At 43.1% G+C, this 16779-nt stretch overlaps 1 protein-coding gene across 5 annotated transcripts in view; it reads left to right on the plus strand.

The window, feature by feature from the left end:
* The window catches only part of LOC136833122 (DNA excision repair protein ERCC-8-like), a 232215-nt gene that overhangs the window by 33291 nt on the left and 182145 nt on the right, over positions 1–16779 (plus strand). The window contains exon 2 of one of the 5 annotated variants that reach the window (XM_067094780.1): positions 3495–4110. The exons of the other annotated variants lie outside the window; for them this stretch is intronic. The gene's annotated coding sequence lies outside the window, so the exon portion shown is untranslated. The remainder of the gene's footprint in view (positions 1–3494; positions 4111–16779) is intronic. 5 annotated transcript variants of the gene reach the window in all.

Consider the following 16779-nt stretch of genomic DNA (forward strand, 5'->3'; position numbering starts at 1 on the left):
TATTCACCAAAACAGAAAGTACAAGGAACGTGGTCCACAATGTTTCAGCAGTTCCATATAAATACCCTGGAAGCTATGGCGGTCTTTCTAACTCTGAAGAAAATCCGCCCCCCCAACCGGATTCATATCAGGCTGGTGTTAGACAGCGCAGTGGTAGTTCATTGCATCAACAGGGGCGGCTCCAAATCAGGTCGAGTAAACCAAGTAATGGTTGCTATCTTCTCCCTGGCGAACAAGCACGGCTGGCACCTGTCAGCCACCCACCTAGCGGGAGTACGGAACGTGGTGGCGGATTCCCTGTCCAGGACTACCCCGTTGGAGACGGAGTGGTCCCTGGATGTGGAATCTTTCAAATGGATTTGCCGCCAGGTTCCGGGCCTCCAAGTGGATCTGTTCGCAATGGAGAGCAACTTCAAGCTCCCCTGTTACGTGGCCCCCAACCTGGACCCTCAGGCGTTCGCCACAGACACAATGACAGTAGATTGGAACAATTGGGAGAAGATTTATCTGTTCCCTCCAATAAATTTACTGCTGAAAGTATTACACAAACTCAGGACATTCAAGGGTCAACCAGCCCTAGTAGCCCCCTACTGGCCGAAGAGCAATTGGTTCCCTCTCCTTCAGGAACTGGGATTAAGGAGTCTTCGGATTCCCAAGCCCATTCTGACCCAGACAGTACAAACCAAGACTGTGTCAGCTTCCTCAAGGATTCAGAATGCCCTAGTTTTATGGACTTTATAAAATTCGCAGCCCAAAAGGAGCAAACATTGACCCTGTCAACACTCTGTTTTTAGAATCAGATAAAATAGATTCTACTCTTAGACAGTATGACTCAGCAGTCAAAAAATTAGCCTCCTTCCTGAAAGCATCTGAAGCCAAAATCATGACGACTAATTTAGGAGTTTCCTTCTTTAGGTCACTGTTTGAGAAAGGCCTGGCTCCGCCACTATTACCACAGTCAAGTCGGCATTGAAGAAAGTATTTCTTTACGGCTTTAAAATCGACCTTACAGATTCCTATTTTTCATCCATCCCCAGAGCATGCGCTCGTCTGAGACCAGTATCACGTCCACATTCTGTTACGTGGTTTCTCAATGACGTCCTTAAGTTAGCATCAGAGTTGGATAACTTTCATTGCTCTTATCAGGATCTGTTAAGGAAGACATTATTTTTGATTAGCTTGGCTTCAGGTGCTAGAATCTCAGAGCTGTCGGCTCTCACTAGAGGTGATAGTTTTGTTAACTTCCTCCCATCTGGAGAGGTCCTCCTTTCCCCTGACCCTAGATTTTTAGCTAAGAACGAAGACCCACAGGACAGGTGGTCTCCTTGGAAGGTGGTGCCCCTTCCTCAAGACCAATCTTTATGTCCAGTTTATACTCTTAAATCTTACCTTTTAAGAACTCCACAGAGTAAGTCGGATCCCTCTTTTATCAGGGAGAAAGGTGGTACACTTTCTCTGAACGCTATAAGACAACAAATTCTGTATTTCATTAAACAGGCCAACCCAGATTCAGTTCCTAAAGTTCATGATATTCGAGCAGTTGCTACTTCTATTAATTACTTTCATAATATGGACTTTTCAGAGTTATCTAAATATACGGGTTGGAAATCACCTCTAGTGTTTAAACGCCACTATTTAAAATCGCTCAAGCCCTGAAATATTCTACAATAGCAGTGGAAGTGTCATCTCCCCACCTTAAATAATCATTTCCTTATCCTTTCCTTTTCCCCCCCGCCCGCCTGCCTCATTTACTTCTCTGCTTATTCTCCTGGTTGTTAATGCCTCACTGCCTGGCCCCTCATATTGATGTATCTTGTATCTACTGATGGAAAAGTGTAATCTGACATGCCATAATTGTTTTCTCTTACGGGGTACTGGACGGTTTTTATTTGGCTCCACATTACCCCAGATATGTGTTTATATTAATTTTCATTAGTCTTGTCTCTTACGTGTTTAGCCTAAGTTTACGTGTATAGTATTAAGGTTGTGTTTACTTGTCCTGTGCACATTTCATATTTCACCTACCTTTAAGTAATTTTAAGATTTTGAGGTTTTTTCCCGTCATCTGGGACCTCCCTTGTTTTATAGTATTAAGTTTTTTGATGTGCCTTAGATTTAATATACCTTAGTTTTAGTATTCTTGCTACATGAAAGAGATTACTTGATTAAAATTATTTCGTTAAAATTTTTCATTTTCTTCAGATTACCCCCTTTTTTCCTTGTAGTTGCAGTCTTGGCATGATTCTCTATCACTATTTCACCGGCTGACACGGGACTGGACTCAGAAAAGGGATTTTGACAGAGGAAAAATCTATTTCTGAGGAAGGTCGTGTCACCCGGTGACCCTCCCCTAGCTCATCTAGTACTTCCCCCCCCTACTTGCACATGCCAAGTCTGGGGTTAGTGCTAGCATGGAATGAAGTAGGTGGCGCTGGTGTCGCCGTCCTGGCGGGTGTTGAGTGTAGGAGCTGTAACGGCTCACCGCTCTTTTCCGGGGGTTTTGATAAGGAGAGATCTTTCGAGTATATTTCCGTGGTAGTGGTATTTCACTCACCCTTCTTTATACCGACGTCTTCCTAAAAGACGCTCGACTGGGGGTAGTAAACCCAGCTTTCCTGAAAGCTCTTTTTCTCTGGTATATCTAGCATTGTTATACCTAGAAATTCGTGCTGTAATGGAATTTCACCGGGTGACACGGGACCTTCCTCAGAAATAGATTTTTCCTCTGTCAAAATCCCTTTTTTTCTAATATTTGTTTGCAAAATTACAATTATAACTGACATCATATAAAAGATAAGAACTAAAGCCAATAGCAATCTCTGGCTATATTTATGAGCAAATAAATAAAAGGACATTATGGGAGAGAGAGAAGCAAGACATTCCCCCTTCAAGTCAAGAACAATACTAATCTGCCTGAGACGCCCACAATTGAGCTGAGCTGAATTTTTTAGTTGCCATTATTCATTTATGGGCCACTGAAGTGATGGAATCTCTTTCCTGCTCGATACAGCCAAATCTTATGGCAAATAATATTACTACAGTGGTTCCTCGGCGTACGAGCAATTCGTTATTTGTATTTTCGTTATGCAAAGTAAAATTTTCAAAAAATTCTGTTTCCATGTACGAGCTAAAAATCCTATTTACGAGTTGTTTGGTGGAATATCGCGCATGGCCGACCAGGATTGTTGCGGGGGGAGACGGACCCCTTGCTCCTGGATTATAGGGGGAGGGCCATGTGGATGTAGGGATGGAGGGATGCACAATGGGAAGTTAATAAAACAACTGGGATGATGGATCTCTTTTTTAAAATGCCAAAGTAGGTTCTGAAAAGTCCTAAATTGACCTCATTTGCCTCATGACCCTGACACAAACTCGGTGATCTGCGCCAGTCTAAATTGTGCCTTATGTTCGTGTTTGTGCTTGTGCTTGTGACTGAGACTTTGCTTAACTTTATCGCATCATATTTTTGCAATTATATTGTGATTAATAATCAGGAATAACAATGCCACACATGAAGAAGAAGCCTGTTAAGGAAGTGATGAAGCTTAAAAGGAGTCTTTAGCTGTTGACAGTAAGAAAGAAATGATTGCTAAGCATGAAGCTGTCACACACGTGTCTGACTTAGCTCAAGAATATGGCAGATCTATGTTGATGATATGTACTGTTCTAAAGAAGAAAGAGGAAATTAAGGCATTAGACACTGCAGTAGGAGTAACAAGAATATTGTTTAAGCAGTGTGGAACGTGGGAAAATCTAAAGAAATTTTTAGAAACAAACAATCCAAGGCGTGCAGAAGCAGGACACGGAGCCAGTTTGTTTGATGATGTGGGGATGAGTTATTTTTAACGAATGCTAAAAAATGGCAAAAAGCAAGTGTCACTTGATAGGTATTTTACCATAACAAAAACAAGTGATTCAGGCGAATCAAGTGTAAGTGAAAGCAAATGGGCGAAACATAGTGAAAAAGAACAATCAACCGAGCCTGGTCCCAGTGGCACATCTGGGAAGTCAGTGGGAAGTGGACCCCCGTCTCCCATCCGATAACCCACCACCATCCCCTCCCTCACCTCTCTACTGCCTCACTAGCACTGTTCCGAACATTCGCTCGAGGTAAGATTCTCTTTTGATTTTTTATTGTTAATGTATTGCACTTGACTGTTTTTATATTGTATCATTGTTAAATTTATTCTTTTATTTTTTTTACATGAATTGTTACTGCTTTTAAGTACATACAGTACAGTAATGTTTTACTGTCTCTTCTCCTTCCCTCCTTAACTAAATGCTCCCTCCCTTATCTCAAGTCAGCTGTGCGTCATCCCTTATGTTAAATTTTATTGTGAAATGCTTTACTGTATTCTTTTATTTATTTTGTTGAATATGGTTATCATAAATTATATATTGTGCATGCGCTTAAAAGATTGTATTAAAGTGGGTACAAAGGGTTGATATGGGGGAAATTCTTGAGTTGGGACGAATTAATTGAATTCCCATTATTCCTTATGGAAATATTCGGATCAATATACAAACATTTCGGTATACAAATTGGAATTTGGAACTAATTAAATTCGTATATCAAGGAACTACTGGACTCCTCAGAGGGGATCCATCCACCACCCAAAACCTGCTTTAGTTCCTCTCATTAGGGGATCCATCCATTAGGTTAATCTCAATAATATTTGAAAATTAGTAAATCATTATTTTAGCATAAAAACTGTATTTAATCATGAAAATAACATCAAAATACACTAATTAGTGAATATTTCTCAATGAAAACGTCAGCGAATTGCTGAATTTTTCGCAAATAATTTATAGATATGTTCCACAGAAAATCCAGCTGAATCGTGAAAGCACGAATAATTGTGGGGTTTACTGTATATATATAATATATATATATATATCTATCTATCTATCTATCTATATATATATATATATATATATATATATATATATATATATATATATATATATATATATATATATATATATATATATATATATATATATATGAAGACAAAAAGGCCCATAAAACTATTCTAACGTTGTAACCATATATTTCGGGCACTTCCTTCTGTGCCTCTCTTCACTGGTAAAATATGGACAGATGAAATGTTACAAGGGTATATATACAAAGCATATATAGGTGTGGCATTAAGTCTCCAACGGTATGCAGGTGACCGTTTCCCTAAGAAGGAGGAGAATAAACAATTCCCTAGTGGTTTTTGGCCTCATTAACTCCCATTTAATGCGATTCTGGTGGTCGTGTTTCCTGGAACACCTTCTTCAGAAGCGGTCTGAGGATTAAAGCATCGATGTCGTCCAATTCCCAATGTCCTCCTGACAAGTTCATATTGTTGGTTTGATTGATGATAGCAGATTCCAGCATCCTTCTTTTGTACGGACAGCTACTTTTGAAAACCAGCTCCGCCCCGCTCCAATTTATGGAATGGCCTGTATCTCTGATATGTAGGAAAATCCCCGAACTCTCCGAAGCATATCGTACTGATCTTTTGTGCTCTGTTATTCTTTGCGAGAGCGATCTACCTGTCTTCCCCATGTAAATCTCATTGCAATTGCTACACGGTATCTTGTAAACTGTGGCTTCTTGCCCTTTGTTATTTAAGTATACGTTAATGAGCGAGCTCCCGATGGATTTGGGATAATGGAAAGTAAAAGGATTGTTAGACCTGAGTTGTTTGCGTGGCTTTTTGGATGTTTTCGTCATATGGAAGCTTTATTTTGTTGTTAAAATCTATTTGTCTGTTGTGAGTGGGACCTCTGTAGTATATTTTATTCGCTTTGTCAATAGCTGTCTCGATAATGTGTGGTGGATAGAGCAGTTGCCTTAGGTGTTGGTGGATCGTGTTGAATTCTTTATCTAGGTACCCATTTGAACATATCCTAAGCCCTCTGAGGAATAAGTTGCACCCTACCATGATCTTTACAGAGACGTTGTAGTAGCTTAAGAAATGAATGTAGGAAACAGGGAAAGTGGGTTTTCTATATACTGTAAATGCATATCTGTTCTGTTCTCTTATGATCAGTACATCTAGGAACGGGAATTTTCCGTCCGTTTTCCATTCCGTTTTGAATTTTATGGTCGGAACTAGCAAATTTAGTCTGTTAAAAAATTCATTAAAGTCTCCCCAGCTGTTGTCCCAGAAAGTAAAAATATCATCTACGTATCTAAGCCCGATCATATTACGGGGTTTGGTAGACTTGACAAAATTTCTGTTTCGAAATATTCCATGTACAAGTTTGCTAAAAGAGGTGATAGGGGACTGCCCATACAAGCCAAATTTTTGTTTGTAAAAATTACCATTGAAAGAGAATACGTTGTTAGTTACACAGAGGTTGATAAGTTTGAGAGTTTTATCTATGCCAAGAGGAAAATGGTCTTTTATGGTTGTAACTTCCTCTTTAAAAAAGACAACACGTTAGCGATTGAGACTTTAGTAAAATAATGACTGTACGTCGAGGGGTGAGCAATTTGATGTTATTTGGGGATGTTTAAACTATTAAATTTTGTATAAAATCCTCTGCATGTTTAACGTGGGAGGATGAGAAGGTTCCTAGAAAGCGTGATAACAGGTCTGCAAGCCATTTTGATAATTTACACATGAAAGAGTCCCAGCTAGATATTATGGGACGTAAAGGAATCCCATCTTGATGTACAAAAGGGGAGGCCGTAGAAATAGGGGAGAGGGGTTGATTATCTTGAATGTCTCTAGTAATTCTATGTTCTTCTTATTGCCCACTATGGTTCTGACTGATTTATTAAATTGGGCGGCAATATTTGTTGTGGAATCTTTTGTTAATTTATCATAGGTCTCCACATCGTTTAGAAGTTCTTGAAGTTTATTGATGCATGTCTCCTTATCTAAAAGAACTATTTTCCCATCTTTGTCAGATTTTAACAACAAAATAAAGCTTCCATACGACGAAAACATCCAAAAAGCCACCGAACAACTCAGGTCTAACAATCCTTTTACTTTCCATTATCCCAAATCCATCGGGAGCTCGCTCATTAACATATACTTAAATAACAAAGGGCAAGAAGCCGGAGTTTACAAGATACTGTGCAGCAATTGTAATGAGATTTACGTAGGGGAGACAGGTAGATCGCTCTCGCAAAGAATAATAGAGCACAAAAGATCAGTACGATATGCTTCAGAGAGTTCGGGGATTTTCCTACATATCAGAGATACAGGCCATTCCATAGACTGGAGCAGGGCGGAGCTGGTTTTCAAAAGTAGCTGTCAGTACAAAAGAAAGATGCTGGAATCTGCTATCATCAATCAAACCAACAATATGAACTTGTCAGGAGGACATTGGAAATCGGATGACATCGACGCTTTAATCCTCAGACCGCTTCTGAAGAAGGTGTTCCAGGGAACACAACCACCAGAATTGTCGCCAAACGACAAAAACCACCAGGGAATTGTTTATTCTCCTCCTTCTTAGGAAATGGCCACCTGCATACCATCGGAGACTTAATGCCACACCTATATATGCTTTGTATATATACCCTTGTAACATTTCATCTCTCCATATTTTACCAGTGAACAAGGTCACAGAAGGAAGTGCCTGAAATATATGGTTCCAACATTCAAATAGTGTTTTACGGGCCTCTTTACCTTCATATTATGCTGTGGTATTACAGTAAAAGACATTCATATATATATATATATATATATATATATATATATATATATATATATATATATATATATATATATATATATATATATATATAAATTGATGTATGTATGTGTGTATGTTCCACATACACTTTTAAATGCACTGAGCAATTTCAACCAAACTGGTATACATATGACTTACCATCTGGGAAAGAATACTAGGATAAGACATACTGGCACCGAAGGGGGTTGTGGGAACGGGGTGAAATGTAAAAATTACAGAAAAAAACAGCTATTAGTGTCTAATGCATAGTTTTTGTGGTCGCTGAGATGAATATTGACACTCCTGATGCCCTTTTAAGTTCATGTTCAGCCCTGATAGGGAGGGGGTGACATGTAAAAATTTTGAAAACAACAGATATTAGTGTCTAATCCATAGTTTTAGAGGTGGCTGAGATTAATAGTAACACTCCCAATGCCCTTCAAGTCCAAGTTCAGCCCTGATAGGAAGAGGGGTGGGAAGGTGGTGATGTAAAAATAACTTATAAACAGCAATATTAGTGTCTAACCATAGTTTTTGAGGTCCCTGAGAAAAATAGTATCTCCCAATGCCCTTTAAGTCCAAGTTCAGCCCTGATAGGAAAGGGGGGAATGGGAAAGTGGTGACATGTAAAAATAACCAAAATACAGATATTAGTGTCTAATCCATAGTTTTTTGAGGTCTCTGAGAAGAATAGTGACACTCCCATTGCCCTTTAAGTCCAAGTTCAGCCCCAATGGGGACTGAAAGAGAAGGGGTGGGGAGGGGTTCTGGAAGGGTTGATGTAAAAATAATTGAAAACTGACAGATGTGTCTGATCTATAGTTTTCGAGGTTGCTGAGATGAATAGTGACAATCCCGATGCCCTTCCAGTTCAAGTTCAGCCCTGATAGGAAGGGGGTTGGGAAGGGGTGATTTAAAATAAACAAACGACAGATATTAGTGTCTAATCCATAGTTTTCGAGGTCGCTGAGGAGAATAGTCACACTCCTGATGCCCTTTAAGTCAAAGTTGAGTCCCAATAGGAAGGGGGTTGGGAAGAGGTGGGAAGGTGGTGACATGTAAAATTAACCAAAAACTACAGACATTAGCGTCTAATCCATAGTTTTTGAGGTCACTGAGATGAATAACTAAACTCCCGATGCCCTCTAAGTCCAAGTTTAGCCTCAATAGGAAGGGGGTGTGGGAGAAGGGGTGAAAATTAAAATGTAAAAAATGACAGATATTAGAGTCCAATCCATAGTTTTCGAGGTCACTGAGATGATTAGTGACGCTCCCGATGCCTTTCAAGTCCAATTTCAGCCCCGATAAAAAAGAAGGGTGAGAAAGGGTGAAAAATGAAATGTCAAAAACGACAGATATTGGTGTCTAATCAATAGTTTTCGAGTCTGCTAAGATGAACAGTGACACTCCCAATGCCCTTTAAGTCCAAGTTCAGCCCCGACAGAAATGGAGGGTGAGAAGGGGTGAAATACAAAATGTCAAAAATGCAGGGCAATATAACTATAACTGAAGCAACTATCTTAACAGGAAAGGGAGAGAGTGTGAGAGAGAGAGGGAATGAGAGGGAGAGGAAGTTAGAGAGAGTAGAGGAGAGAGAGAGAGAGAGAGTTTATTGGGTGTCATTCAGAGTTTTCCTAGGCAGTGCCAGGTTGGCCAGCTAGTGTGTGTTGTGTGTGTATATATATATATATATATATATATATATATATATATATATATATATATATATATATATATATATATATATATATATATATATATATATATATATATATATATATATTTCTGAGTCCAGTCCTGTGTCAGCTATGGTGAAATTCCATTACAGCACAAATTTCTAGGTATAATATGCTAGATATACCAGAGAAAAAGAGCTTTCAGGAAAGCTGGGGTTACTACCCCCAGATCGAGCGTCTTCTCCAGGGAAGACGATCGGTATAACGAAGGGTGAGTGAAAGATCACTACCATGGAGACTTACTCGAAAGATCTCTCCTATCAAAACCCCGGAATAGAGCGGTGAGCCGTTACAGCCCCTACGCCCAACACCCGCCACGGGCGACACCAGCGCCACCTACCTCATTCCATTTTCTAGCACGTGATCGCTACCTTTTCTTTTTGTGTGCTCGTGCCTTTTTGTGGATTTAATTCATCTTTCGCCATGTCATCGAGCAGCTTTACTATCTCCAAGTTAAGTACCATCTTATTGTGGGGTTTTTGTTCTATATTTTGGCTGTTTTGGTCTCGTCTTTATATATATATTGAGATCTTATTATGACGCCACAGCGTCCCCGCCAGCCATGTCGATCATGAAGGCGACCCCATCAGTTCTTTTCTGTTGGGGTTGTCTCCTTGTCGTTATAGATGTTATTTTTGCCCCATGGTTCTCTCTCCTGGCGGGTTTCCATGTGGCCCCCTTTTTTTCGAAATTTACATATTATTGGCCCGGCCCTTTGAGGGTGATGCCGTCCAGGTACCCCAGGTTGGGTTCCTTATTATTTTTAGTCTGTATTAGGCTATTTATTTATTTTATTCTTGGCGATAGTGCTCTCTGTTCATTTATTTTACCATTGTTTACCTCCTCGTGGTAGCGGCAGCCTCAGATCTAACCGTTGTTCTGAGGTAGGCTACGCACCCTATTGAGCACATTTTTGTTTCCATGTTTATGTGTGATGGTTTTTAGTGGAGTAGGCTTAATTTGCTTCCATCCCCTTGCCCTCGGTGTGAGATCCATCAGGTTGAGGGAGTTTTGGTTGCTGTTTCCTCCAGGGTCGTTTTTGGTAGGCAGAGTGAGCCCCTTAGTTCTCTTCCTTCCTTTGGGGAATAGAGTTCTTTGATGTGTCTCCTCTAGGCTATTCGCCTTCTTACCCCCTCTTCTCGATCCCGGTTGGTTCTCGGCACAAAATTTCTCTCCTTGTTTGCTTCCTCCTCCCCTCCGCACTCCTTCCAATTTCCTAGCCTATACTAGGTTAGGTCCCTATTAGGCTTTGCCTAGGCAGGAGTCGGGCATCGAGGCTTGGTCGCTTCCCTCCCTTAGTAGTAGGCCACCCTCCTAAGTTTCATTTTTCTTGGAGTGGTGTATGTGCAGTTGAGCGGGTTATATTTTTCCCCGTCTCCTGTTCTCTTAACTTCGTAGCCTACCATTCTCCCCTACTCCCCCTCCCCCCACCCTCCAGCCTTGCTCTACTCGTGCGGGTGACGTTAGATGGCGTTTTCTCCGAGTTCAGGGACTTCTCCATTTGGTAGAGGGATTCGCTCCCCTCCCATACAGTCCCTAGCATCGCTGTGTTGGTGTTGGTGGTCTGTTCACTGTGAGCTCTAACGTGTTCGAACACTCTATCCCGCACTTCTTTCTCCCCGCCGGGTTACTTGGCTGGGTTATTATACTTGCTCCGGCTTATGTTATGAATATACGAGCATCTTGCCCACCTTGTTTTCTCTGGCGGGGAAGTAAGTGAAGAAGGGATTTATATATATAGAGGGAGCGGATCCCTCCGGTCTCCGGAGCATTTGCCCTTTATACCATCACTTGTTTAATGTTATTGTTCATGAATATACGTATTTAAATAACTGTGTTTATCTAACGGAGTACTCTCCTTATTTATAAACGTGAGTCCGGTTCTACACCCGGGGGTTCCGCCGTTATTTTTACTGGCAACCCTTGCAGTGAGTTCTTGTTGTCTCATTCCTTTCATTCCCCGGAGTATTCCGGGGTCTGGAAGCCTTTACCTTCCACTCTGTGTATTTTAGAGCTTATTGGCCTAGTTTATGATAAGGATTTCTTCTCCACCGGAGTATTCCGGTTGCAGTTGAAATTCGGCCTTGCCCGGCTTTAGATTGCTTAGAGTGGTAGGTTCATGTACTTTTTCCACTTACAGACTGTTCGTTGTGAGGAGGGTGTACGGCGTCACTGCAACAACCTTATGGTCACGTAGTGTGCCGGACCCACGCTGGTTGTGCGGTCCGGCTCGACGATCTTGTAGTGTGGCACCCCGATGGTTGTGAGGTTTGCTTAATTTTGTGCGCAACCATCCAGGATGAGTCGGTAAGTGACAGTCTTCCTCCGTTTTACGCTCCTCATTTTGAATATTGTTTACGTGGTTCCCGGACTGTTTTTCGTCCTTAGCTAATTGCTGGCTTTCTTACAGGCGGACGAGTCCTCCAAGAAGTCAGCCTTGGATTCTCTCCGGGCCTGGGTGGCTGGGTTTGGTAGGAATGTTCCGTCGAGGAAGCCCTACGCCCTCGACGCAAGTTGAGGGACCTGCTCTCCCCTGCGCGCACGGGTGGCGCCGCAGTGCCAGAAGATCTTGCCACCCCATCATCCAGCAGATCCGGGATGCGACCCAGCCACCCCAAGTGGATATCCTCTCACGCTGAGGTTTCAGAGGACGTCGCCACCTTGGACTTAGACCTGGAACCTATGGCTACCGAACAGGACCAGGTGGTAAGTAGCGAGGTAGGTGAGGTTGTTGGGGCGGGCCCCTTTTGACTCCCCAGCTTCTTCTATCTCTTCTTTTCAGGTTTTGGGAAGTCTTCCTCCTTGGGTGATAGAGCTCCATCAGCTATCCCCAAGTTGAAGTTGAAGACTTCATGGAAGGCGAAGGGCTATAAGTCCTCGTCCTCCAAGAAAGCATCGCCTTTCCCCGTCGAAGGCTAAGGTCTCAGCACCTGTAGCCTCCGGGAGCAAGTCTGGTTCCTCTGGCAAAGGCGCGAGTAAGAGGGCAGCAAAACCAAGCCCTCCTCGCCAACCTGCCTTTGACGCGGAGGCATTCGCGAACCAGCTGTTTAAAAGGTTCACAGAGGATATTGACACCAAGTTCAATAAGATATCCGAAAAGTTTGCCACTTATGACAGCATGCTGGCGGGAATGTCTAAACCACCCCCAGCCGAACCCCAGTATGTCATTCCCGACACAGCGGACCTCCCGCCTTTCGATGTCGGTAACCCTTGGCGTTCGCCCTCCGGGCCATCCAACACGATGGCAAACTTACTGTTGAAGGTCTTGCACGAGACGGTTGGAGGAGTTAGAATTCTTCCCCGCCAATCTCTTGCCCCCGCACCCAGGCTTCGTAAGATTGACAGAGGAAGCATGGATACGTTCTGATAAGGTTCCCAGGAGACTGTCATCGTCCCTAGGGACCAAGCTCAGTCGACTCTCCTGCGCACTCTGACGGAGTGGCAGGCAGACAACACAAAGTTGACTCCTTTCAAGGGCAACTTTACCATGTTTGCCCTGGGAGACAACTTACCAACTCCCTGTTTGAACAAAGTCGCTCTGGCTACGGCCCGAGCGTGCTTTGAAGGTAATCCGTTACCGCAGCTGAGGGAAACAGACCCCACTTCCCTGGTGTTCCCGGGAAGTGACGAGTTCTGGATGGATGCTCCGGCCCACTTTCACGGTCGGGAAGTTGGACCCCTTCTGTGCTTCCTCACAGTTTAGTGAGGAGCTCCCAAGCTGCCGGAATCTTTGCTAAAGGCGGAGTTTGATGCCCGGACTAAGCTAGCCCGGTCCCTGAACTCCGTCTGCCTCACGGAAGCCACTGCCGTCTCCTGCGCGGGACCAGCCATTTTTCCAAGTCTTGGCTAAGTCCCTGCTAGCTGGCTTTCAGTCTGACCTTTGAGTTCATCATGGCCAGACTGGAATGCAGAAAGTTTATCTTTGCCAATGCTACTATCCGTCACGAGCCCTAACAAGCTCGTAAAGAGCTCGATCTGGGGGCCTAACCTCTTCCCAGAAGAAGAGGTTACGAATGTTATGACTGAGGCTACAAGGGCCAACCAGAGTCTGCGCTCGCTGGGGCATCTCTGCCTACAAGCGCAAGACCCCAGAATCTGGCGGCCCCCAGACGAGAGGAGGCAAACGTTTTAGGAGACATAGAGGCCCCACCATCAGGCGGTAGTTCAAGCCGTCCCGGTCTCGGCAGTGGCACAGCCTCCACCTCAAAAGCTCACCCCCAACAATATGTGCTGGTCCAACCAGCTCATTCCTTGCTGCGCCCTCGTATGTTGCTTCGCCAGCATACAACCCCACCTATGAGGGCCGTGGATACTTTCACGGCCTTAACAGGATCGCAAGGGGGAAGAGGCAGGGCCCCTCACAGAGGAAAAGCAAACACCACCCCAAGAGGAAAACCTGGACGTGGTAGAGGGAACAAACCCGCTTCCTCCCACTGAGAGAGAACACAGGTAGGTGGTCGCCTGTATTGGTTCAGGGACCAATGGACCTTCAGCCCTTGGGCACACAGTATTGTGTCCAAAGGTCTAGGATGGAGCTGGATCAAGGACCTCCTCCTCCAAACAGGTTTTACCAGCCACCTCATCAATCCTACAGGATTACGTGGCAGAATTGCTCAACAAACAAGCAATAAAGAAAGTAAGGCACCTAAAGTTTCAAGGCAGGTTATTCACAGCTCCCAAAAAGACTCAGATCAGCAAAGAGTGATCCTGGATCTGTCGCGTCTAAATCTCTACATAAAATGCGACAAATTTCGCATGCTTACGGTAGCTCAGGTACGGACTCTACTTCGCGTGGAGCCGTCACCACCTCTATCGATCTTTCAGACGCTTATTATCACGTCCCGATTGCGCGGAACTTCTCTCAGTTCCTCGGTTTCAGACTCGGGAATCAAGCCTACCCGGGTTCCGGGTCTCCAAGTGGATCTGTTCGCAACGGAGAGCAACTTCAAGCTCCCCTGTTATGTGGCCCCCAACCTGGACCCTCAGGCGTTCGCCACGGACGCAATGACAATAGATTGGAACAATTGGGAGAAAATTTATCTGTTCCCTCCAATAAATTTACTGCTGAAAGTATTACACAAACTCAGGACATTCAAAGGTCAACCAGCCCTAGTAGCCCCCTATTGGCCGTAAGAGCAATTGGTTCCTCTTCTTCAGGAACTGGGATTGCGGAGTCTTCGGATTCCCAAGCCCATACTGACCCAGACAGTACAAACCAAGACTGTGTCAGCTTCTCAAGAATTCAGAATGCCCTAGTTTTATGGACTTTATAAAATTCGCAGCCCAAAAGGAGCAAACATTGACCCTGTCAACACTCTGTTTCTTGAATCAGATAAAAGAGATTCTACTCTTAGACAGTATGACTCAGCAGTCAAAAAGTTAGCCTCCTTCCTAAAAGCATCTGAAGCCAAAATCATGACGACTAATTTAGGAGTCTCTTTCTCTTTAGGTCACTGTTTGAGAAAGGCCTTGCTCCGGCCACTATTACCACAGCCAAGTCAGCCCTGAAGAAAGTATTTCTATACGGCTTTTCATCCATCCCCAGAGCATGCGCTCGTCTGAGACCCGTATCACGCCCACATTCCGTTACGTGGTTTCTCAATGACGTCCTTAAGTTAGCATCAGAGATGGACAACTTTCAATGCTCTTATCAGGATCTGTTAAGGAAGACCTTATTTCTGATTAGCTTGGCTTCAGGTGCTAGAATCTCAGAGCTATCGGCTCTCACTAGAGGTGATAATTTTGTGAACTTCCTCCAGTCCGGAGAGGTCCTCCTTTCCCCTGACCCTAGATTCTTAGCCAAAAACGAAGACCCACAAGACAGGTGGTCTCCTTGGAAGGTGGTGCTCCTTCCACAAGACCAGTCTTTATATCCAGTTTATACACTTAAATCTTACCTTTTAAGAACTCCACAGAGTAAGTCGGGTCCTCTTTTTATCAGGGAGAAAGGTGGTACTCTTTCACTGAATGCTATAAGACAACAAATTCTGTATTTTATTAAACAGGCCAACCCAGATTCAGTTCCTAAGGTTCATGATATTCGAGCAGTTGCTACTTCCATTAATTGCTTTCATAATATGGATTTCTCAGAACTATCTAAATACACGGGTTGGAAATCACCTCTAGTGTCTAAACGCCACTATTTAAAAATCGCTCGAAGCCCTGAAATTTTCTACCATAGCTGTGGGAAGTGTCATCTCCCACCTTAACCAATCATATCCTTATCCTCCTTTCCCGCCCGCCTGCCTCATTTACTTCTCTGCTTATCCTCCTGGTTGATCATGCCTCACTGCCTTGCTCCTCATATTGATGTATCTTGTCTCTGTTGAGTGGAAACTGTAATCTGACATGTTACGATTGTATTTTCTTGTGGGGTACTGGGCGGTTTTTATTTTGCTCCATGTACCCCAGATATATGTATATGTACTGTATATTTTATTTACCATTTGATTTGATCTCTTACGTGTTTAGCTTAAGTTTACGTGTGTAGCTTTAAGATTGTATATGCCAATTAAGATTATATGTGCCATTGAACCTATGCAATTTTCGTATGCCATTATGCTTTAGTAGTGTTAAGTATTTTTGGGGGCCTCTTCCCCGTCGTGCCGGGGACTTCCCCCACTTTTTCGTAATATTAAGTCTTTGATGTGCCTTAGGTTTAGTGTTCTTGACACATGTAAGAGATTCCCTCATTAAAACTGCTTTCGTAATTTATGTTTTTTCTTCAGATTACCTTGTTTCCTCGTAGTTTGCAGCCTTGGCATGATTCTCTGTCACTATTTCACCGGCTGACACGGGACTGGACTCAGAAAAGGGATTTTGACAAAGGAAAAATCTATTTCTGAGGAAGGTCCCCGGTCACCTTGGTGACCCTCCCTGACTCACCTATTGCTCCCCCTTTCTTGCACATGCCAAGTCTGGGGTTAGTGCTAGCATGGAATGAGGTAGGTGGCGCTGGTGTCGCCGAGCTGGCGGGTGTTGGGCGTAGGGGCTGTAACGCCCACTGCTCTATTCCGGGGTTTTGATAGGAGAGATCTTTCGAGTAAGTCTCCGTGGTAGTGATCTTTCACTCACCCTTCGTTATACCGACGTCTTCCCTGGAGAAGACGCTCGATCTGGGGTAGTAACCCCAGCTTTCCTGAAAGCTCTTTTTCTCTGGTATATCTAGCATATTATACCTAGAAATTCGTGCTGTAATGGAATTTCACCGGGTGACACGGGACCTTCTCAGAAATAGATTTTTCCTTTGTCAAAATCCCTTATATATATATATATATATATATATATATATATATATATATATATATATATATATATATATATATATATATATATATATATATATATATATATATATATATAT

This window comes from Macrobrachium rosenbergii, chromosome 51 (genome assembly GCF_040412425.1).
Source record: "Macrobrachium rosenbergii isolate ZJJX-2024 chromosome 51, ASM4041242v1, whole genome shotgun sequence".
NCBI classification, from domain to species: Eukaryota; Metazoa; Arthropoda; class Malacostraca; order Decapoda; family Palaemonidae; genus Macrobrachium; species Macrobrachium rosenbergii.